This window comes from Hyaena hyaena, unplaced genomic scaffold (genome assembly GCF_003009895.1).
Source record: "Hyaena hyaena isolate Hyena2069 unplaced genomic scaffold, ASM300989v1 scaffold_480, whole genome shotgun sequence".
In the NCBI taxonomy this organism is placed as follows: domain Eukaryota; kingdom Metazoa; phylum Chordata; class Mammalia; order Carnivora; family Hyaenidae; genus Hyaena; species Hyaena hyaena.
This window is the reverse complement of record NW_024081108.1, coordinates 388,127-412,157: the sequence shown is the minus strand read 5'-3', so window position 1 is coordinate 412,157 and position 24,031 is coordinate 388,127. Positions and strand designations below refer to the sequence as shown.

The following is a 24,031-nucleotide window of genomic DNA, read 5'->3' as shown; positions in this document are numbered from 1 at the left end:
ATAAGATATTTTGTAGAACTCTTGAGGTAACCATGACAAAAACCTATAACAGGTACACAAAAGATGAGAAGAAAATAAACAAATCACTACAAGAAATTATCCAGTAAGAAAGGAGCACAAGAGTAGAAAAGACAAAACCATTATTAGGCACAAAGAAAACAATTTTGAAAAATGACAATAATAAATTCCTCACTTATCAATAATTATCTTAAATATAAATACATTAAATTCACCAATCAAAAGGCCTGTAGTGCCTGAATATATTTAAAAAACAAGATCCAGTGATATGTTGTCTATGGGACACACTTTAGAATTAAAGATACACATAGGCCAAAGGTGAAGGAATGATAAATGATGTTTCATGCAAATGATCAAAAGAAAGCAGGGTTGGTTATATGTATGTCAGAAACAAATAGAATTCAAGTTTAAAACTATCTCTAGTGACAAAGAAGGTCAGTATATAATGATCAAAGGGTCACTTCAACAGAAAGGTATAAAAATTATATATGCACTCAATGTCAGTATACTTAAACATGTAAAGCAAATATTGACATATCTTAAGACAGAAATTGACAGCAATACAAAATAGTAGGGGATTACAGTACTCCACTTTCAATAATGGATAGAACATCCAGACAGAAAATCAATACAGAAATATTTGACTTGAACAACATTATAGACCAAATGGATCTAACTGACCTATGAAGAAATTTCCACCCAAGAGCAAAATATACATTCTACTTAAAGGTGCACTGAACATTCTGCAGCATAGATATCATGGAAGGTCACAAAACAAGTCTTAAGAATTTTAAGAACATCAAAAGCATTCTAAGTATCTTTTCTGACCACAGATTAAAAATAAAAATCAGCAGTAGGAAGAAAATGGGTAAATGTACAAATACGTGGAAGGTAAACAACAGTCTCTTAAAAATCATTGGGTCAAACAAGTGTCTGTTGATGGATGGATAAAGATGATGTGTTGTATATATACAATGGGATATTACTCAGCCATAAAAAGAACAAAATCTTGCCATTTGCAACAGCATAAATGGAGCTAGAAGGTATAATGCCAAGTGAAATTAAGTCAGAGAAACACAAATACCATATGATTTCACTTAGATGTGGAATTTAAGAAATAAAACAAAAAAACACAAACAAAAACACACACACTCATATACAGAGAACAAACTGGTGGTTTCCAGAAAGGAGGTGGGTAGGGGAATGGGTGACATAGATAAAGGTGATTGGGAGTATACTTGTCTTTAAAAAATTTTTTTAAATGTTTATTTATATTTGAGAGAGAGAACGCTTGTGCATGTACACAAGTCAGGGAGGGCCAGCGAGAGACTGGGACAGAATCAGAAGCAGGCTCCAAGCTCTGAGCCTTCAGCATAGAGCACAATGTGTGGCTTGAACCCATGACCCATGAGATCATGACCTGAGCCAAAGTTGGATGCTATACCCACAGCCACCTAGGCACCCCATGAGTACACTTATTTTGATGAACGTTGAGAAATGTATAGCATTGTTGGATTACATTGTCACCTGAAAGTAATCGTAATACTGTATGTTAATTATACTTGCATAAAAAACTAGTCATTTAAAAATATGAGAAGGAAAAATAAAAGGAAAAAAAATCATTGGGTCAAAGATGAAATCAAAAGGAAAATTTAAAAGGTATTTTGGAACAAACAAAACACAACATACCAAAACTATGGCGGCAACAAAAGCAGTTCTCAGGGATGTTTTAGTGAATAATACATATGTGAGAACAGAAGAAAGATCTTAAACAACCTAACTTTACACCACTGGGAGCTAAAAAAATAACAAAGTAAGCCCAAATTAGCTGAAGGGAGGAAATGATTAAGGTTAGAGCAGAAATGAGTCAAATGGAGAACAACAAAGAACAAAACTAAGAGTTGTGTTTTAAAAGATAAAATTGACAAACTGTTGGAGTAAGAAAAAGACAGAAAAGACTCAAATAAAATCAGTTGAAAGAGTAGATATTACAATGGATGCCTGAGAAATAAAGCAGATATTAAGAGACTATTATGAACAACTATACACCAACACTGGACAGCCTACAAGAAATGAATAAATTCCTAGAAACATACAACCTAGCAAAACTGAATCAGGAAAAAGTAGAAAGTCTGAACAGACCAATAACAAGGAGACTTACTTGGTAATAAAAAAATTTCCCAACAAAGAAAAGCCCAGGACCCATTTTATGAGGTTAGTTAGCATCACTCTGATACTCTAACCAGGCAGACACTCCAAGAAAAGAAACTATAGGCCAATATTCCTGATGAACATTGTTGTAAAAATCCTTAATAAAGTATTGGCAGTTAAGTAAAAAATTTAACAGCACATTTAAAGGATCATATACTATGGCCAAGTGTGATTTATCCCAGGGATACAAAGATAGTTCAACACACACAACATGTTAAACAGCTTAACAGAATAGAAGGAAAAAAAAAAACATGTGATATTTCAGTAGATGCAGAAAAACCATTTGTTAAAGTTCAACACTTATTCATGATTGAAACTCTGAACAAAAGAGATATGGAAGGATCTAACATCAACAGAAAAAATGAAAATGGTAACTATCTTAGTTGATGGATATATATGTGTATATACATTAATTAGCTTGAATATGGTGATTGTTTCACTATATTTATATATCAAATGATCAAATGGGACACCTTAAATATATACCACTATCATTATCTTGTATTTTTCATTTGCATCTATTGTAAATTAAATGCTAAAATATGATGTCAGTATTATCCTGTGGTATATCACTGTTATTTGCTATACATGGAAAAACTGTAAAAGATAAAGAATGGTTATAATACAAGCCTTGGTGAGTTGGGGGAGTGGATGGTAGAAAATGTGAACACTTATAATGAGTTGTAAGGCCACAAGTCTAAACGTCTAAACCAAACTGACTCCATGACAGGCTTTAAGTTTCCCCTCTAAACTAGAAGGCCTGAGTTTCGGCTTCCCCGAAACTATCAGGTAGTTACACATTGCCCAATGCAGGAGTAATCACCTTTGCAACACCCAATCTTGAAAGGCCAGCGACTACCCTCCACATTGTTAAGGGAGAGGCCTGGAGATAGAAACTATAGATAGGACCCTGTTACCTAATGTTAAAGTTAACCTGTTAGTTGCCGAACAAGACCCTAGGCTTGCTCTGTGATTGGTTGAATTTAAAGATACTCTAAATGTTGTAATTGGATCCCGCCAAAAGTAACGAATACTCTAGACAATGTGTATGGTCAAACCTGCTGTCAATGATGTTGAATAATTATGATTGGATCACTGTTTCCATGTCACTACTTCTGTAACTCCCCCGTCTCAAACCCCATAAAAACCCTACTCTGCCCTTGTTCGGGGCTCTCAGCACGGATCCACGTGCTGGTGAAGTCTGTGAGCCCGCGCTCGAGCCTGTAATAAAGCCCTTTGCCTTTGCATGCGTGACTCGGTCTCCCTGGTGGTCTCTGGTCGGTGAGGATACTGCGATCTGGATATAACAGAGTTGAAGATTTAATTGCTGCGTGGTGTGTCCTTTTCTAGTGAAATCTAATGTATAGTTTAAATTTGACCATATTTCAGGGTAAGCTAATTCTAATTGTGTATATACTTGTAAGTACAAATTTTAAACAAAATATTGTTTTTACCTAGTGGCTTATCTGTTCTAACTATATGCAGTTAGCTTCTTTTTCCTTTAAAAATAAACTCTGAAAACAATTTTGATAAACTAAGAATATTGAGGAATCTAGGGGCATTTATAATGAAAGCAGATAATATGAATGTAGAGATATTTTCTACATATTTAATATAAAACTAATAAATGTTTTGTTCAAAATGAAGATTTTTTTTGTTGCAACTTTTTCCATGAGAGTATCTTGACCTAGATAATAATAATAAAATAATAAAATCTTAAGAATAACTTTAAATTTCTTTGTCCTATAAATGGTAAAAAGAATAAGAAATTAAGTTGAAGTATTTGAAAATAGGATCTTAATTGTACGTGGCATTTCTCAGTGCTGTTTTTGTCATAGCACGTATTTGTTTCCGAGATTTCCAAAATACTGTTTCTGAAAAATTTTTAATTTACAGTTGGAGGTAATAAGATGGCTTACCTAATGCTAAATGGTAATTTCTCAATGATTATTAGGCTGGATTGGGCTCATAACATAGTTTGCTGACTCCTGAATGAAAGATATTGAGGTGCATAGCATATAGATTTATTGATTTTGTTTAGATGACTTATATCATTTTGGCGACATATGTAAAACATACTCTTTAGAAGTGAGGGAGGAAGGTCTTCAGCACTTGAGAAGAATGAATACACACTATGGAGTATGCAATCAGGAGTTAAATTGAGGTAAAATAGTTCCAGGTCAACAGAAAAAGGTCCCATTTGATAGCGGTCAACAAAAACTTGTTTCTATGGAGGCAAGAGTGGGGATTTATATTATATGGCTATACATTGTTGGAGATTGTAGCTGTAAATACGGTGGCATGGGGAGAATTTGAGAGAATCTGGATTTTCAAGGCCAGAATGGCTAACCATGGAATCAAGCCTATATGGAGGGATAAATCAGAAGGGGCTTGATGGACTGTAAGAATAGGGCAAAGTTGAGAATTGGGAAATAAAAATGAGGGTAAATAGGAGGCAGGTAGGATAGAGGAAATAGAAGCTAAATGATAGTTGCCACTGAGGGTACAAAGAGTTCAGTTTCATGGAGAAGAAAACTGACAAAACATTGAGTGTGTTGTCCTGTTGTGATCTTGTTAAATTACCATCTGTTAAGTAGAGCCCTGGGGTGTTGAATGGTGAGCCTTGTTTCAACAGAACACCACAATGAAACTGAAATAGAAGCTGATTACTCACAGGTGGTGGCAGAGTTACAGGGCATGCTTCAGGGATCTTGTGGTGAGGTCAAGGCAGGGTGCAAGCAGAGAGCATGGTAGAACTTCAGGGGCATATACCTTTATTCAGGTCCATGAGTGTAATGCTTTGGGGTTCCTGGGCTAAATTTGGATTGGTCAATTCAGACCTAAAAAAGTGGAGTTTTGGTAAGGTTCAAGGGAATCTCATCTAAAGGCTAGACAAAGAGAAGGTCCTGGGAGTGAGTGAATGCATTTCACAAAGGCTGTTGGGGGAATCATATCAGAGATTTACATTTACTTGTGATTCTGTAGTCTTTTGTCTAGGGCAAGCCCTTAAGGGAGGGGCAGGTGTCAGTTCAAAGCCCCTACGGGCTGCCTGGCCACAAAAAAAAAAAAAAAAAAAGGTGCTGAATTAGCAATGTGGAGTAGTTTAAGCTAAACTCTCAACATGTGAATGAAGATTGAATGAACCCTATAGTTTTCCACTTTTCCTAGCTGCCCTCTAGGAAATGATGCATAGATTCTCTTTGAATTACAAACTCATCTGGGATAGATCAGTCCTTCCTACCCATCAATTTAGCACTTAGGATGGGGAAATGTAGGGCTTAGGGCCCATTCGCAAGCACGCATATCCATGATCTTTTGCTTTTCTTTCTATTCCTTTACTTGTGAGATCTTTCTCTTAGGCAAGGAGAGAAAATGCATGGAAACATGGCCTCTCTGGTAGTATTTTCTTTTTTTTTTTTTCTTAATGGTTGCTCTCTGACTTTAGTGAATTCCAGGGAAATGAGTCTTATTCTGTCATTACTTTTATAGTCTTAGCTGCTCAAAAGCAGATTAATAGAAATGAGAATATAGAGAGGGATTTTGGTAGTGGAGTACTGCAGAATTTTCAATAGACTGGAGAAATATCTTAATCTTGGGGGGCCAGGGATGGGAAAAAGAAGAAGAAGGAGTGACCAGCTTTAAAAATGCTAGGAAATAACAGTTTGGAATAGTCCCACACAGTAAGAGCAGTTGCAGCAAGTACAGTATGACTTGGAAAAGTTGGTAAATTTGGTGTGGAGTAAGCTGACTAGCTTCATTCCACTTTTTGTTTCTTTAAATTCAGCTGATGCACTGACTCCTACAATAGATGGTACCTAAAATTTAGTTGTAGGTAGTGATTCTTTGAAACTTGGAGTGCCCTTTACTTATATGGAGCCCATTGCTCTATGTCTGGTTTTCCTGGATCTCACTCAGATTTTGGGCTTGTATTTACACATTTGTACTGCTCTTTTTGGCTTATTAGACTTCACCTTGCCTCTATGGTTTTCATGTTTTCACATCTTCACAAATTTCTTTCTCTGAACTCTCTGGGTCTGGCTAATCCAGGGCATTCCTTCCCTTCCCTTCATTGTAAGGGAAATTAACACACATTCTAGAAGAGGGGGTATAGTCTTATTAGTTTCCTTTCTCAACATGTTCATCTCTTTTTTCCCCATGTCATGCAAAGTTTATTTGAAAATGCACTGTTTTTAAATTTAGAAGTTTGCTTTGTTTTTGAAAAACCGCTCTTTTGAGATATAATTTACATATAATTCATCCATTTAAAGTACGTAGTTGAATGGTTTAGTGTATTCACAGAGTTGTGCAACCATCACCACAATCAATTTTAGAGTATTTAACTCTCCCCAGTTAGCAGTCATTCCCATTTTATCCCTGTTCTGCCAGCTGTAGGCAGTCACTAATCTCTTTCTGTCTCTGTAGATTTACCTATCGGGACATTTAATGTAAATAGAATCATACAATATTCACCCTTTTGTGACTTCTCTTTTACTTGGCATAGTATTTACCATGTTGTAGCATGTATCAAGATTTCATATTTTTATAGCTGAATAATATTCCATTATATGTTTATAACACATTTTGTTGATAGACACTTGTGTTGTTTATACCTTTTGGTTAAGAATAAAATAATAAGTATAATACTGTGCTAAATAAAGTCATAAGAATGAACATAAGAAGAATTCTGCTATGAACATTTGTATATAAGTCTTTGTGTGGGCATATGTTTTCATTTATCTGGGATATATACCTGGAAGTGAAATTTTTGGATAATATCATAATTCTTATGTTTTAGCTTTTTGTGGAACTGTTTTTACAAGTGCTGAACTATTTTACGTGAGTGCACATGTTGCACAGTAGAAGTTGAGTGCACAGTTGAAGGTTTCAATTTCAACTCGTCTCTGCAATGCTTGCTATTGTTTGTCTTTCTGGTTGTAGCCATCCTAGTTGGTGTGGAGTGGTATATCATTGTGGCTTTGATTTGCATTTCACTAGAGACTATTGATGTTGAGTATATTTTCATGTACTTTTGGCCATTTGTATATCTTCTTCAGAAAAGTGTCTAGTTAGAGTCTTTGCCCTTTGTATTTATTTAAAAAATTTTTTTAATGTTTTATTTATTTCTGAGAGAGAGAGAGAGAGAGACAGCGAGACAGCGTGAGCAGGGGAGGGTCATAATGAGAGGGAAATACAGAATCTGAAACAGGCTCCAAGGCTCTGAGCTAGCTGTCGGCACAGAGCCGGACATGGGCTTGAACCCATGAACCATGAGATCGTGACGTGAGCTGAAGTCGGACACTTAACCGACTGAGCCACCCAGGTGCCCCGAGTCTTTGCCCGTTTTAAAATGGATTGTATTGGAGTTCCTGGGTGGCTCAGTTGGTTAAGTGTCCCAACTTCAGCTCAGCTCACCCACAAACTGTGGGTTCCAGCCCCGCATCGGGTTCTGTGCTGAAATCTCAGAGCCTGGAGCCTGCTTCAGATTCTGTGTTTCCTTTCTCTCTCTGCCCCTCCCTTACTTGTGTTCTGTCTCTCTGTCTCAAAAATAAATAAAATAAAAAAAATTAAAAAAAATAATAAAATGGATTGTCTGTTTATATTATTGACTTATAAGAATTCTGTAAATTTGATTTGCCTTTTTCCTGGATTTATGGTTAATTTGAATAACATTATTTTTTATATGTGACATCTTTAAAAAGATTGTTTATCTTATGTCCCCAATTAAACCATTATTTTTGGGAGATGATAATCTTTCATTCTACTTGTTTTTTTGATATAAAACTATAGTTAGTGGAGTGAGGATAATATTAATACATTTTGGATAAATTGATTATAGATCTGAAAAAATGAGTTTTATTTATTTTTAAAAGTATTTATTTTCATATAGAAAGCACATCCATGTGCATGAGTTAGGGAGGGAGCAGAGAGAGAGGGAGAGAGAGAATCCCAAGCAGGCTTTGCACTGTCAACATGGGACTTGATCCCATAAACCGAGAGATCATGGCCTGAGCCAAAATCAAGAGTCGAACTCTCAACAGACTGAGCTACCCAGGTGCCCCAAGCAGTTTTATTTAAAATTTGAACTTAGACCAATAATTCTTAGGTTTTATCTCTCCTCCCATTTATCCTACTGTCCAGGAAGAATAATTTTAAAACAGTAAAATAATTAAACAGATACATATCCTAGTGTCTTTGGATTTAAGCATTTTCTGATGGTACAAAAAAATATGAGTATAATATTTTAATGAATGTGAGTTTTTGAAAATTTATAACATTCTTGAGATCTGTTTAATTCTGTTATGTATACAGTGTTGTATCAGTACATCTTTTGAATATATTGTGGAGTTCTATTCTACTGAGAACTTCTGTTAAAAAAAACAAATATTAACTTTTATTTAACCTGAATATTTTCCACAAGAATCTTTCTTGCTTTTGGCAATGTATCTTCCGTAATATCAATGAAATCCTTAGTAGAAAGACATTAAATAATAGTTTCTATTGAAGTTCTTTGATTTGTAATGCAAAATTGATGAAGTTGCTATAATAACTTCTCATCTATTAAAAACTGAGCAAAATTTCACTAGGTGGCGCCAATATTTTGAATTTTTATGGGCATAAAACTACTTATTCATTAAAACACATGTTCCGTTATGTGGCAAGATATGAAAATTTGCTTTGTAGTTCTGAGAATACCTAAATTGGAAAGTTCAGTTTTTTGTAAGTTCTGCCAAATGGAAATAACTTAGCAGCATGTATTTTAAAATGTTACTTAAATTCTGGTTGCAAACTAAGTTAAAAAGTTATCATTTAATTTATGTATATAAAGTTATGAAAACTGTTAGAATTTTACAAGTTATAGTTAAAAGGTGTAGTTTCTAAACTAGGTTTTTCTCTGGATTGGTAGAGTACTTAAAGATAATTTATTAATAGTAAGTAAGATCTTAAGTAGATTTCAAGAAGAAAGGTATAGTTTCAAGTAAGTAAAAGTATGCTTAAAAACATTAATAATGATTATTTTTTGAAGCCTGTCATTATTACTAATGGCTTTCTCTTATGGGTGGATTGTTCCATTGTTTGTGATGCAAAAATTTTACCTTTTCACTTACTATTGCTGGTCTTAAATATTTATTAAATTACCTGATTGGTTGGCATTATAACAGGTACTTGGGATTTTATTGCAGTTAGTCATATGTAGTGGTGGCCTTGAAAGAACTTAAATTTGACGATAAACAAAGATTTAGGAAGTCTTGCACACAGTTCAATGTGTTTTTCTCCCCTAAACACAAATTAGTGGTTTGTGTAATGGCTACTGTGTCTAAAAGTTGGAGTGCTAACTTTTTTTATTTTCTAAGATAACTTTTCCAGTTTTTAAATTACGGGTTTTAAAGAGGAAAGAAAAGGTGTCAAGATGGGAGAAAAGGGTTGAATTATTGAAAGACAAATGGACAAAATTATATGTGAGAAAAGGAGTGAGGAAGAAGTTTGGAAACATTTATTTATTGCTCACAGTGGTTATTTATCCTTTGGAAGAACGTCTGATATTTTCAGGTCTAATAATAAAATAATTTGTACTGTTATTAGTGACTTTAATATACTGAAGTCATGCTCATTCATGGTAAAATTTTAAGAACTATATAAAATAAATAAAACATTCTTAGATGTATTAATGATTTAGTGTTGAAGAGTTCACGCTTTAGAATCACACTTCAAATTCTTACTATACTAGCTGTGTGATCTTGGACAAGTTTTTTTTTTTTTCCATTTTAAGTTTAAGTATTTTTCCTTCTAAATTTCTAAAAGGTAAATAATAATACCTACAAAAAGCTTGTGAGAATCTAATGAGATATAATTATACACACACACAAATTGCTTAACATGGAGTGTCTGACATTTGTTAACACTCACTAAGTGAACATATTGCTATCACTCATTTAATGAATATTTGCTGAATACCTACTCCATGGTGTGGATAGAAAGATGATGAATAATACAGAGGTTCTTAAATAATACAGACACTTTGATGGAAGATACAAATATGTAAAAAATTTTGCAATAATATATCAGTTACAGTGGGACTTCAGAGAAACTTATTGATTATTCTTGGAGGATGGCAGAAGTCAGGAAAGTTATTTCAAAGTATGTTTGGGTTGTATTTCAAAGGATGGGCAGTTATTTGGATGGAATATAACATTGCAGGCAAAGAGAATGAGCAAAGCCTTGAACATTTGAGAAAAGCTTTTTTTTTTAACTCTATAGGTGATGATGAGCCAGTAAATATATTAAGCAGGAAATTCATAACAGTTTTGCGATTTTAGAAAAGTAGGACAGTTAGCTGTGTGTCAAGTGTATGGGATGTAGGGAAAGGGAGAGAAGAAATCATGAGGTGATGCATAGTGATTGACATAGTGAATTCCTTTATTAAGGTAGTGAAATGAGTAGTGCTTGGTGGCTCAGTCAGTTAAGTGTCTTGACTCTTGATTTCTGCTCAAGTCATGATCTCACGGTTTTGTGAGTTAGTGCTCCACATTGGGCTCTGCGCTGGTGGTATGAAGCCTGCTTGGGTTTCTCTTTCTCCCCCTGTCTCTCTGCTCCTCCTCTACTTGCTCTCTTACTCTATCAAAATAAATAAATAAACTAAAAAAAACCCAAAACATTGTTTTAAAAAAATAAAGATAACTGAAAAGAATCCATTGAACACTGTAGATAGACTTAAGAAGAGGATCTTGTGAATATAGGTTGCTCACTCTTTTAGGGAGTTTGCCTAACATGGAAGGCTGAGAGATAAGCTCTTATTGAATAGTTAGAGTTTTGTTTTTGTTTTTGTTTTCCCAAAGGAGAGACTTTATGGTTCTTGCCATTACAATTTTCTGCATGTGTTATTTACCTTTTGTAATTTAGGATTCTTGCCAAAGTAAGAGCTAACTTAATGATTTTAAGTAACCTGATAATTAAGTTATTAATATTTCGATTTAAAAAGCATTTATTGAAGTAAGTAATGTTTGGTTAGCATTATACTAGTTACCATATGACTTCAGATATTAAAACTTATTTTTCTTCTAATTGGAGACACAAATCACATATATGAAATTAGAGAAAATACATGATGTCTCCCCTGACATGAATGAATGAGTGGATGAATGAAAGACATAAATCTATGAGGATTAAAAATAGAGTATATGTGAAATATAGGGATATGCTAGATGAAATGGGCTTTAGTACTTCTTATGACATACAAACCTGTTATAATCTGACCTTTAACTACTTCTCCAAAAATGCACATTTCACAATTCTTCTCTATATATTCTTCTCTACATATTTTAGTCATACAGAACTACTGTCATTTTTTCAGGCTTACCGTTCTTGCTCCTCATTCCATCCTCTCTCCCACTGTGTAAGCTAGTCTTTTCTCTGGAATAACCCCCTTTTCTTTCATGTGGTTGACTTCCACTCATTCTTTGAGATTTAATAGCTGATAGTCTATACATACCTCAATCATAGCATTTATCATGCTTTATAATATCATTGTCTGCCACCAGACCATGGCATTCTCGAGGTCAGGGATATGTCTTACTGATTTTAAATCCCTAACACATGGTAGATTAAAAAAATTATTGAGTGAAGGAATAAAATTACATTGAACTAGCTCCTAAAGGAATTACTGGACAACAGATTGATGGACAGTAGCAAATGAGGACATTTTGGGTAGAAGTAGAAAACAGGCATGTGTGTAGCTGGCAGAGTAATCTAGCTGGCCAATGAGATTATTTCAGTACTGAGAGAGCCCTGAAGATGGAAGTAATGGAGGGCTTTTAATGCTGGCTAGAAGTGTCCAGATTCCATATAAATTAAAATAGTCGTTTTTAAGTAGGAGGATGTAGAAACATTTTTCAGTTTGTTTATTTTGACAGTTGCTCATTTTACAGAACTCCCTTGTTTAAGTTTCATCCATTCCTGAAAACATATTGGATAGTAAATTTTTGGGTATCAGGAATCTGTATTCTGTTATTTTAAGGATAAAAAATAATAATCTGTTTCATTCAAAATGCTACATCAGTTTCCCAAAGAAAAAGCACTTAAACATCTACATAATAATCACACAAGGATTTCTATAAGTCATTTAAAACACCAGTTACTTAAGTAAAAAAATTGTACTGAGCTCATTAAGTTTTTAGTTAGTCAATAATAATAATGCTGTATATCACATAACTTTTTATTTTGCAAAAAGCAAAATGTCAGTGTCAATGTTCTGTAATGTCAATAAACAGTGAAATAATATGTTTATTTCTGACAGAGAGAGAGAGCGTGAGCAGGGGAGGGTCAGAGAGAGAGGGGGACACAGATTCCGAAGCAGGCTCCAGGCTCTGAGCTAACCGTCAGCACAGAGCTGGACAGGGGACTCCAAGCCACGAACCATATGATCATACCCTGATCCGAAGTAAGACGCTTAACTGACTGAGCCTCCCAGGCGCTGCACCGCCCCCCCCACCCCCCTCCACTGCACTTTAAACAAAATTTCATCAGGACAATAGTTGAGATAAGACTGTGGCCCACCCTAAATTCTCTGCTCAGATTTGTGCAGGGCATATTTTTTGTTTGTATGTACTTGCAGAGTCATTATAGTAAGTTTCTATTTAAGTATTGAATTTTGGGTAAGATGTTTGGCAAGTCATTATTTAAGTATTTGGATTCAAATAGTAAGAGGTTGGACAATGGTACAGATCCATATTTAATTATGTTCTTTTAAAAATGATTGAAATGCATTACTTTTATTGTGGACTTACACGTTTTTTTATTTGTTAAATATATATGTTTATATATATATATCGATTTAAAGGAATAAACACTGAAAAACGATAGCACCGCATTTGCTAGTTGTAGGCTGTTGTAGGCTGTTGCTAGTTGTAGGCTGTTGTTTCAAGCTTTTCTTTAAAATGAAGAGTATCTCGGGGCACCTGGGTGGCTCAGTAGGGTAAGTGTTCAACTTCAGCTCAGGTCATGATCTTGCGGTTTGTGGGTTTGATCCCCGATTCCAGGCTTCGGAGCCTGGAGCCTGCTTCAGATTCTGTCTCTCTCTCTCTTTCAAAAATAAATAAACATTTAAAAAACATCAAATGAAGAGTATCTCATAGTTGGTTGTGAGAATTAATTTCAACAGAGCATGAGATGTGCTTACTGTAGTGTTTATTATAGTGATAAATACATGAGAAAAATAATTTATTGTTTTCTCTAGTACTAAAAATATAACAAGTTTAAAGTCACAGTATGTGTAGAATTTTTGTTTTTGGTTATATATTACTAATATACACTCATTTAATTTATCTCAAACAGTTTTTATTTCTGTGTTACTTTAAACCATTGCTTACCCTTGCCTCCAAATTATTTTGTCCTTTTTTTCAAATTATTTTGTCTTTATACTAAAACAACATATATAAAAAGAACATGAGGGGTCCCTGGGTGGCTCAGTTGGTTAAGTGTCTGACTTTGGCTCAGGTCATGATCTCACAGTTCATGGGTTCGAGCCCCGTGCCGGGCTCTGTTATGAAGCTAGCTCTGAGCCCAGAGCCTGCTTCAGATTCTGTGTCTCCCTCTCTGTCTGACCCTCCCCTGCTCACACTGTCTCTCTCTCACTCTCAGAAATAAATAAAACATTAAAATAAATTAAAAGAACATGAGAACTGTAATAACCATTGATTATGATTGGTCCATTTGTGTTGATTTGATAATTTTAATACCTTTGATGAACCCAAGTACAGAATCATTCTCTTGTTTTCCCTCTTTTCTTTAATCTAATGAAATAAAACATTATGAGTGTCTACAACAAAGCTACTAGAACTAGGGAGTGTAGCAAGACTGTATGATAGTCAATATACAAAAATAAATTGCATTTCAATATTCTAGCATATAAAAATTAAAAATTTAGCAACTCTACTTCTAGATATTTATATAAGTGAACATAATATTCAAATACATATACACCTATTTTCATAGCAGATTTATTCTTATTATGACTATTCCCCAAAGTGGAAACAACTCAAATGTTCATCAATAGGTGAATGGAAAATAAGTGGATATTCATCCAATGTAATGCCACTTAGCAATAGAGAAAACAAGCTATAGAATGCCTCATTCACAAAAACCTCATGTCAGGTCTCAAAAACATTCTTCTGAGTGAAAGAAAGCTATATTAAAAAATTACTGTATGCTTCCATTTATATAAAACACTAGAAAAAACAAATCCAGTATAATAACAAAACAAATTAGTTGTTGCCTGTGGTCTGGGGTGGAAAGATTGGAAAGTAGTGCAAGAAAATTTTGGAGAAACATTCTATATCTTGATAATGGCTTTACAGTTTAATAGTTATAGAATTTATGGATCTGTCAAAACTCATTGGAATGTATATTTAAAGTGGGTATATTATATTACTTGTAAATTACTTTATAGTATATGTAAATTGTATGATGTATAGCTTACTGGAAGGTAAGCTGTGAGAGGGCAAGGATTTTTGTTTTTATTGTTCATTGTGGTATCTCCACTTCTTGGAACAGTCCTTGGTAACATGATGAATATTTGATGTATATTTGATGAATGATTGAAAAATCTGATAGATGTTTGAATTAAGCACACTACAAACATTTGCTTTTCAATATTTTTCCACAGTCTTTTTCTACTTGTTAATGTTGGATATTTTTCTTATTATAATAAGTGTTTTTTTAATATTTTCTAAGAGTTTCTCTGAATAAAAAGATTAAACTCCACTAAAGATCAGCTTGGCCTGTTTACAGTAAAGGGAAATTTTTATCAATGTAATATTTACATCAGTGATTTGAAAAGGAACGATTCTGTTAGTCTTAAATATTCTATAATAGTTAATTCTAATGTATCCTTATACCAGGTTTAAATTCACAGTTTTACTGTTTTCCAATGTTTAGTGTTTAAAAATCATTATTGCATGTGTGAGTTTTCTGATATGGAATGAGAGGAACTTGAAGAAGGCTAGTGGGGCTGGGTTCAGTGAGACAGGAAGATGGATGGTACAAGATGATATTTGGGAGACTGGGAGAAGTCAGGTTAGGCAAGGCTTTATAGGCCTTGGTAGGAAGTTTAGATTTTGTTCTTAGGGCAATAAAAGGTTTCATATAGGGAAGTAACATGATATTTCTACTGGAGGGACCCTAGAATGGAGAGGGCAAGAGTGGAAGATTATGGTAATAATGGCAATAGACATGGGATAGATTTATTCGGGGTACAGTTTGGATTGAGATAGGAGAAGGGCTTTGTAATGCTGATCTATGAACTCTGCACTTTACTGTATAGCCAGAGGAAGTCAATGAAGAGTTTATCAGGGAGTCACCTGATTAGATTCATTGAGGAAATGTTTGGCAATGTTAAGGGTGGACTTGAACAGGGGAGAGATGGGCAGAAGGGAAACCAAGTAGAAGTTTCTTATCACTATCAGAAATGTTCAGCGTATACTGATATTCAAAACTGACCCCATGGATAAAAGTATAACCAAGAGACTTAGAGTTTGATCAGTATGGTAGTTCCTCTATTTGTTTTTAATTTAGTGCCTTTAGTTTTAAATTTGGAAACACTAATTCCATGTCAACATTTTATCACCTGAGCATCATCACAGAACATCATTCACTTCCATACATTTTCTGCTTTGAGGACTTTGCAACCACTAAGAACTGAGCTAGAGGAAGTACCTGAAATATAGATAAGGAGGGCAGGGCAGGCTCAAAGCTAGCTGATTATCAGGTCTGAAGAGTGGGGTTAGATTATAAGCAGGAAAGAGAGGAAACAGTGCAGAGTCTAGGAAGATCAATATTAAGTTAGTAAACATAATGAGAAGCAGCTGAGATAGAGTCAGAACAGAAATCTGAATAGTGTGAATATGTTGAGGCCCATTTTTATGCACTGCTGGCTGCATTTTTAAAAATAGTTTATTATTTATTTTAAAAGTTTATTTGTTTTTGAGAGAGAGAAAGAGCACAAGGTAGGGAGGGGGAGAGAGAGAGAGAAACAGAGAGAGAGAAACAGAGGATCTGAAGCAGTTTCTGCACTGAGAGCAGAGAGCCCTATGCGGAGCTTGAACTCCTGAACTGCAAGATTATGACCTGAACTGAAGTTGGATGCTTAACAGACTGAGCCACCCAGGCACCCCAGTTTATTTATTTATTGAAAAGGAGACAGAGAGACAGATAGAGAGAGAGTGCTTGAGCAGGGGAGGGGCAGAGAGAGGGAGAGAGAGAATCCCAAACAGGCTCTGCACTGTCAAGCACAGGGCACTATGTGGGACCTGATCTCATGAATCATGAGATCATGACTTGAGCCAAAATCAAGACTCAGATGCTTAACTCACTGAGCCACCCAGGCCCCCCTGGCTGCATGTTTTAAAGATGTGCTAGACTATATATAGCCTTTCAAGTTAGACTGTATCATTTGCTAAGCTTGTACTTCACCTCCTTTTTTGAAAAGTGCAAACACACTAACATATTTTACAATGTTTCTAACTCCTGTTTATCATTTGGAATGGGCTTTCTTTGTTGATAGTCGGCTATACATGCATGCACTTGTATCTGTGTACACCTCTGTGCATAAATCTTTGACCCATCCTCTTCAGTGAGTAATTGGAAGGTATTTAAGATCTCCTGGGTCTTTTGGGATTGCAGATAGTCTTAAATTTAGACTCACTGATTTATCTAGAAATAATGTAGTTTATAATGACTTCAGACTTATATGGATCATTATAAGGTTATCCTAGGACAACAAAAAGTTTCAATTTTGTTCTGACATTATACAAGCAAAATGAAAATATCTGCTACTCTTCTCTGTCATTAATGGCTTTGTTTTGGCAGCTCCAAGAAAGTGTACTTTTCTGGTCTGTAAATCCATCAGATACTCTATTACCATAAGTCAGTTATAGCAGAAATAAGTCAGAATATCTGATTGTAATTAAGCTGGAATCCCACATACATCAGGATGGATCTTCATTCCTGGTGCGCTCTTGACATTGTATGCACATTCTATCACTAAACGTCATGAAGCTCATGCCCTACCTTAGTTAGCAAAGAAGGCAGAGATTGGTGGTGCAGGCAGCTGTGGTGTCTAGTGTGAGGAGGCACCTTATAGTTATTGTAGAGCAAAGGCCAAGACAGGTCTAAGTGGGCCATTCAAAGCAGTTTTAGACAAGAAAGAGACTTTTGTCAAGATTAGATTGCTCTTATATCTATTCCTTTGTTCTGATCTTCAAATGCTCTGTTTCTGATACTATCCCCTCCCTGCACTTTCTGCATCTACAACATTCTAAACCCTGTCAGTTAGATCACACACTAAACCTGCCAGTAAATTTGAGATTTTTACTAGATATGCTGCAGTTTTTTGGTTTTCATTTTTTGGAAAGATTATATGTGGTTTAGATTATTAAAACATTGTTAGGTTAGGAAACACGATATCGATCTCAAGTACTTGCCTATGAAAAAAAGCCACAACCTTACATTTTTGCCTATGTGATTTTTCTTATATTTACTCATGGGTTTATTTTCTCTGGTATTAGACTTTGTTTCATATATCCATTATAGTTGAATAGATAACTCTCAGGTAAATGATGTGTTGCTGTAAAACAAGATATGGTTACAGTGTAAATCAAGTAGAGCTCATTTTTAGCTTTAAAGCATGGGAAAAAAGACCATGGGGGTTATGAATTAGAATATATGAATGTGAAATTTCGCTCCATCTCTTATTATTAAGTGTGGATGTCAAGAAGTAACTTAATTTTTCTGAGACTTTTATTTATAAAATTGGACTTATAACTCCTGCTTCACAAGGTTGTATAAGAAATGAGATAGTGCATGTGAAAGCACTTACTACACTTAAGGTGTTAGATATATTAATTGTTGCTTTTTGAAAAAAATCCATATTTACTTTTCTGATGTAACACTCTTAAGATTATTTGAATGAAGGAAGCAGCTATGTGCAGTTCATCTTTGTATACTGTTTTTTGAGGAGAGAAATTGTGATTTCTACATCACTGCCTTTATATGAATAAAGCTGCTGTATTTCATAATAGGATTATTCTGTTACTGTATTTAGAATTGTACTTTGACATTGCCTAATTTTACATATTTGAGTGGTCCTATTCTTTTTATTTAAAAAAATTCCATTGAATTTTTTACTGAATTAATTTAGATTTGTCAGCCTAAAAGGAATACCCCTTCACTCCCAAAGTAGCCATCCGGTGGTATATTGGTGTGTATGTGTATGTTGTGTGTAGGTGTTCACATTTGTTAAGAATTGCCAGGTAATCTCAATGAAGCTCAATCGTGGTTCTAACACTAGTAAACTGATTTGCTGTAAGACTAAGTCGTTCATTTGTGACTTAAGCAACAACAAATTGTTTTATTTTATTTTTTTTATTTTTTTATTTTTTTTACAAATAGTTTATTGTCAAATTAGGTTCCACATAACACCCAGTGCTCATCCCCACAAGTGCCCTCCTCCATGCCCATCCCTCCTCCCCCCCACATCCATCAGTCCTCAGTTTTTGTCCATCCATGTTGCTACACATGGCCAGATTTCATTGTTTCTCATTGCCATGTAGTATTCCATGGTATAGATAAACCACATCTTCTTGATCCATTCATCTGTTGATGGACACTTAGGCTCTTTCCATGTTTTAGCTATTGTGGAGAGTGCTGCTATGAACATTGGGGTACATGTGCTCCTATGCCTCAGCATTTCTGTATCCCTTGGGTAAATTCCTAGCAGTGCTATTGCTGGGTCATAAGGGAGTTCTATTGTTAGTTTCCTGAGGAACCTCCACACTGTTTTCCAGAGGGGCTGTACCAGTTTACATTCCCACCAACAGTGTAGGAGGGTGCCCGTTTCTCCACATCCTCGCCAGCATCTAGAGTTCTCTGATTTGCTCATTTTAGCCACTCTGACTGGCGTGAGGTGGTATCTCAGTGTGGTTTTGATTTGTATTTCCCTGATGAGGAGGGATGCTGAGCATCGTTTCATGTGTCTGTTGGCCATCTGGATGTCCTCTTTGGAGAAGTGTCTGTTCATGTCTTCTGCCCATTTCTTCACTGGGTTGTTTGTTTTTCGGGCGTGTAGTTTGGTGAGTTCCTTATAGATTCTGGATATTAACCCTTTATCTGATATGTCATTTGCAACTATCTTTTCCCATTCCGTTGGTTGCCTATTAATTTTCTGGGTTGTTTCCTTGGCTGTGCAGAAGCTTTTAATCTTGATGAGGTCCCAACAGTTTATTTTTGCTCTTGATTCCCTTGCTTTTGGGGATGTGTCAAGTAAGAAGTTGCTGCGGTGGAGGTCAAGGAGGTTGTTTCCTGCTTTCTCCTCTAGGGTGTTGATAGTTTCCTGTCTCACGTTCAGGTCCTTTATCCATTTTGAGTTGATTTTTGTGCATGGTGTGAGAAAATGATCTAGTTTCATTCTTCTGCATGTTGCTGTCCAGTTCTCCCAACACCATCTGTTAAAAAGGCTGTCTTTTTTCCATTGGATATTCTTTCCTGCTTTGTCAAAGATCAGTTGGCTGTATACTTTTGGGTCCACTTCTGAGTTCTCAATTCTGTTCCATTGGTCTATGTGTCTGTTTTTGTGCCAATACCATACTGTCTTGAGGATGACAGCTTTGTAGTAGAGGCTGAAGTCTGGGATGGTGATACCTCCCGTTTTGGTTTTATTTTTCAGTATTACTTTGGCTATTCGGGGTCTTTTGTGGTTCCATACAAATTTTTGGATAGTTTGTTCTAGTTTTGAGAAGTATGCTGGTGCAATTTTGATTGGAATTGCATTGAATGTGTAGAGTGCTTTAGGTAGTAATGACATCTTAACTATATTTATTCTTCCTATCCATGAGCATGGAATGTTTTTCCATTTCTTTGTGTCTTCTTCAATTTCCTTCATAAGTTTTCTATAGTTTTCATCATACAGATCTCTTGTATCCTTGGTTAGGTTTATTCCGAGGTATTTTATGGTTTTTTGTGCAATTGTGAATGGGATCAGTTTCTTGATTTCTCTTTCTGTTGCTTCATTATTGGTGTATAAAAATGCAACCGATTTCTGTACGTTGATTTTGTACCCTGCAACTTGGCTGAATTCTTGGATCAGTTCTAGTAGGCTTCTGGTGGAGTCTGTCGGGTTTTCTATGTAGAGTATCATGTCATCTGCGAAGAGTGAAAGTTTGACTTCCTCTTTGCCAATTCTGATGCCTTTGATTTCCTTTTGTTGTCTGATGGCTGATGCTAGGACTTCCAGCACTATGTTAAACAACAGTGGTGAGAGTGGACATCCCTGTCGTGTTCCTGATCTCAGGGGGAAAGCTCTCAGTTTTTCCCCGTTGAGGATGATGTTAGCTGAAGGCTTCTCATAGATGGCTTTGATGATGTTTAAGTAGGTTCCTTCTATCCCAACTTTCTCGAGAGTCTTTATTAAGAAGGGATGCTGTATTTTGTCAAATGCTTTTTCTGCATCTATTGACAGGATCATATGGTTTTTATCTTTTCTTTTATTGATATGATGTATCACATTGATTGATTTGCGAATGTTGAACCAGCCCTGTAACCCAGGAATGAATCCCACTTGATCTTGGTGGATGATTCTTTTGATATGCTGCTGGATTCGATTTGCAAGGATCTTGTTGAGAATTTTTGCATCCGTATTCATCAAGGATATTGGCCTATAGTTCTCTTTTTTTGCTGGATCTCTGTCTGGCTTGGGAATCAGAGTGATGCTGGCTTCATAAAATGAGTCCGGGAGTTTTCCTTCGACTTCTATTTTTTGGAATAGCTTGAGAAGAATTGGGATTAATTCTGTTTTAAATGTCTGGTAGAATTCCCCAGGGAAACCATCAGGTCCAGGGCTCTTATTTGTTGGGAGATTTTTGATCACTGATTCGATTTCTTCACTCGTTATGGGTCTGTTCAGGTTTTCTATTTCTTCCCGTGTGAATTTTGGTAGTGAGTGTGTGTTTAGGAATTTGTCCATTTCTTCTAAGTTGTCCAATTTGTTGGCATATAATTTTTCATAGTATTCCCTGATAATTGCTTGTATTTCTGAGGGGTTGGTTGTAATAAGTCCATTTTCATTCATAATTTTGTCTATTTGGGTGCTCTCTCTTTTCTTTTTGATAAGCCTGGCTAGAGGTTTGTCAATTTTGTTTACTTTTTCAAAAAACCAACTCTTGGTTTCATTGATCTGTTCAATTGTTTCTTTGGTCTCTATGTTGTTTATTTCTGCTCTAATTTTTACTATTTCTCTTCTTCTACTGGGTTTAGGGCGTTCTTGTTGCTCTGCCTCTAGCTCCTTTAGGTGAGCTGTTAGATTTTGGACTTGTGCTTTTTCTAATCTCTTGAAATAGGCCTGGAGAGCAATGTACTTTCCTCTTAGGACTGCCTTGGCCGCATCCCATAGATTTTGAATTGTTGTGTTTTCATTTTCATTTGTTTCCATATATTTTTTAATTTCCTCTCTAATTGCCTGATTGGCCCATTCATTCTTTAGAAGGGTGTTCTTTAACCTCCATGTTTTTGGCGGTTTTCCAGACTTCTTCCTGTAATTGATTTCAAGTTTCAAAGCATTGTGATCTGACAGTGTGCATGGTATGATCTCTATTCTTTTATATTTATTGAGGGCTGCTTTATGTCCCAGTATGTGATCTATCTTGGAGAATGTGCCATGCGCACTTGAGAAGAAAGTAAATTCCCTGGCCTCAGGATGTAAAGTTCTAAATATATCCGTCAGATCCATCTGGTCCAATGTGTCTTTCAAGTCCATTATTTCTTTAGTGATTTTCTGTCTGGTTGACCTATCCATTGCTGTAAGCGGAGTATTAAAGTCCCCTGCTATTAGCACATTCTTATCTATAAGCTTGTTTCTGTTTGTGATTAATTGTTTTAGATATTTAGGTGCTCCCATATTCGGTGCGTAGACATTTATGATTGTTAGTTCTTCCTGATGGATGGACCCTGTAATTATTATGTAGTGCCCTTCTTCATCTCTTGTGATTGTCTTTAATTTAAAGTCCAGTTTGTCTGATATAAGTATCGCTACTCCGGCTTTCTTTTGATTTCCTGTAGCATGATATATATTTCTCCATCCCCTTACTTTTAATCTGAAGGTATCTTCCCGTCTAAAATGAGTTTCTTGTAGACAGCATATAGATGGATTTTGTTTTTTAATCCATTCTGCTACCCTATGTCTTTTGATTGGAGCATTCAGCCCATTTACATTCAGTGTTATTATTGAAATATGTGGTTTTAGAGTCTTTGTATCTTTTGTAGGGTTCATGTTTGTGGTGGTGTCTCTGGAATCTTTGTTCCTTGCAACCTTTCCTAACAACAAATTGTTTTAAACCTCTTTATATAAAGTGAAATTTATAACAAGATAGCTTATAAACTGTATAAACTCTTTCAAACTTAAATTTAAACAATTATTTTACATTAAATATTTCTCATCGTTTTATTTATACATAAAATGTACATTTTTTAAGTTGTATGTTTTCACTCTATGATTGTATATCTTTACTTTTTACATGTAAGAATTTTTCTAACAACCAAGTTATTGATGTATTAGATTTTTAAAAAATTCTTTATTTTAGAATACAATTAGATTTAGAAAAGAGTTGCAAGGATAGTATAGTTTCCCCTCACCCAGTTTCTCCTGTTAACGTCTCACATTCCTATGGTGTTTTCAGAACATACACTTTTGATCTTTCCCATAAGTCTGTTTTCAGAATTTGTGGTAGAGGATCATCCTTAACAATCATTTACTTTTATTCTTTTTTGAATTAAATATTTTATTTTAATTCCAGTATAGTTAATATAGACAGTTATATCATTTCAGATATGCAATATAGTGATTCAGCAATTCTATACATTACTCAGAGCTCATCATGATAAGTGTATTCTTAATCCTTTCTAACTATTTCACCCATCACGCAACCACCTCTCCTCTGGTAGCCATCTGTTTATTCTTTACAGTTAAGAGTTTATTTCTTTGTCTCTCTTTTTCCTTTTTTTAAAGTATGTTTATTTATTTTTGAGAGAGAGAGAGAGAAAGAGAGAGAGGGTGAGAGAGTTGATGAGGGGCAGAGAGAGAGGGAGACAGAATCTGAAGCAGGCTCCACTCTCTGAGCCGTCAGCACAGAGCCTGACGTGGGGCTCAAACCTACAAGTGTGAGATCATGACCTGAGCTGAAGCTGGACATCCAACCGACTGAGCCACCTAGGCACCCCTCATTTGTTTTATTTCTTAAATTTCACATGAGTGATTTCATATGGTATTTGTCTTTCTTTGACTGACATATTACTTAGCATTATATTCTATAGCTGCATCCAGGTTGTTGGAAATGGCAAGATTTTGTTCTTTTTTATGGCTTAATAATATTCCATTGCATATATTTGCCACATGTTTTTTATCCATTCGTCTATTGATGGACACTTGGGTTTCTTTCATAATTTGGCTGTTGTAAATAATGCTACAATGAACATAGAGGTGCATGTATCCCTTTGATTACTGTTTTTGTATTTTGGGGGTAGATTCGCAGTAGTGCAATTTCTGCATTGCAGAGTGCTTCTATTTTTAACTTCCATACTGTTTGGAGGAACTTCCATACTATTTTCCAGATTGGCTGCAGCAGTTTGAATTCCCACCAACTGTGCATGAGTGTTCATTTTTCTCCACATCCTCACCAACACCTGTTGCTTCTTGTGTTGATTTTAGCCATTCTGGCAGCTGTAGGTGATAATCTCCTTCTGGTTTTGATTTGCATTTCCATAC

The 24,031-nt window shown here is 35.4% G+C and overlaps 1 protein-coding gene across 1 annotated transcript in view; it reads left to right on the top strand.

The window, feature by feature from the left end:
* STPG2 (sperm tail PG-rich repeat containing 2) overlaps window positions 1-24,031 on the top strand; it is a 348,920-nt gene that overhangs the window by 31,079 nt on the left and 293,810 nt on the right. The window lies entirely within an intron of this gene.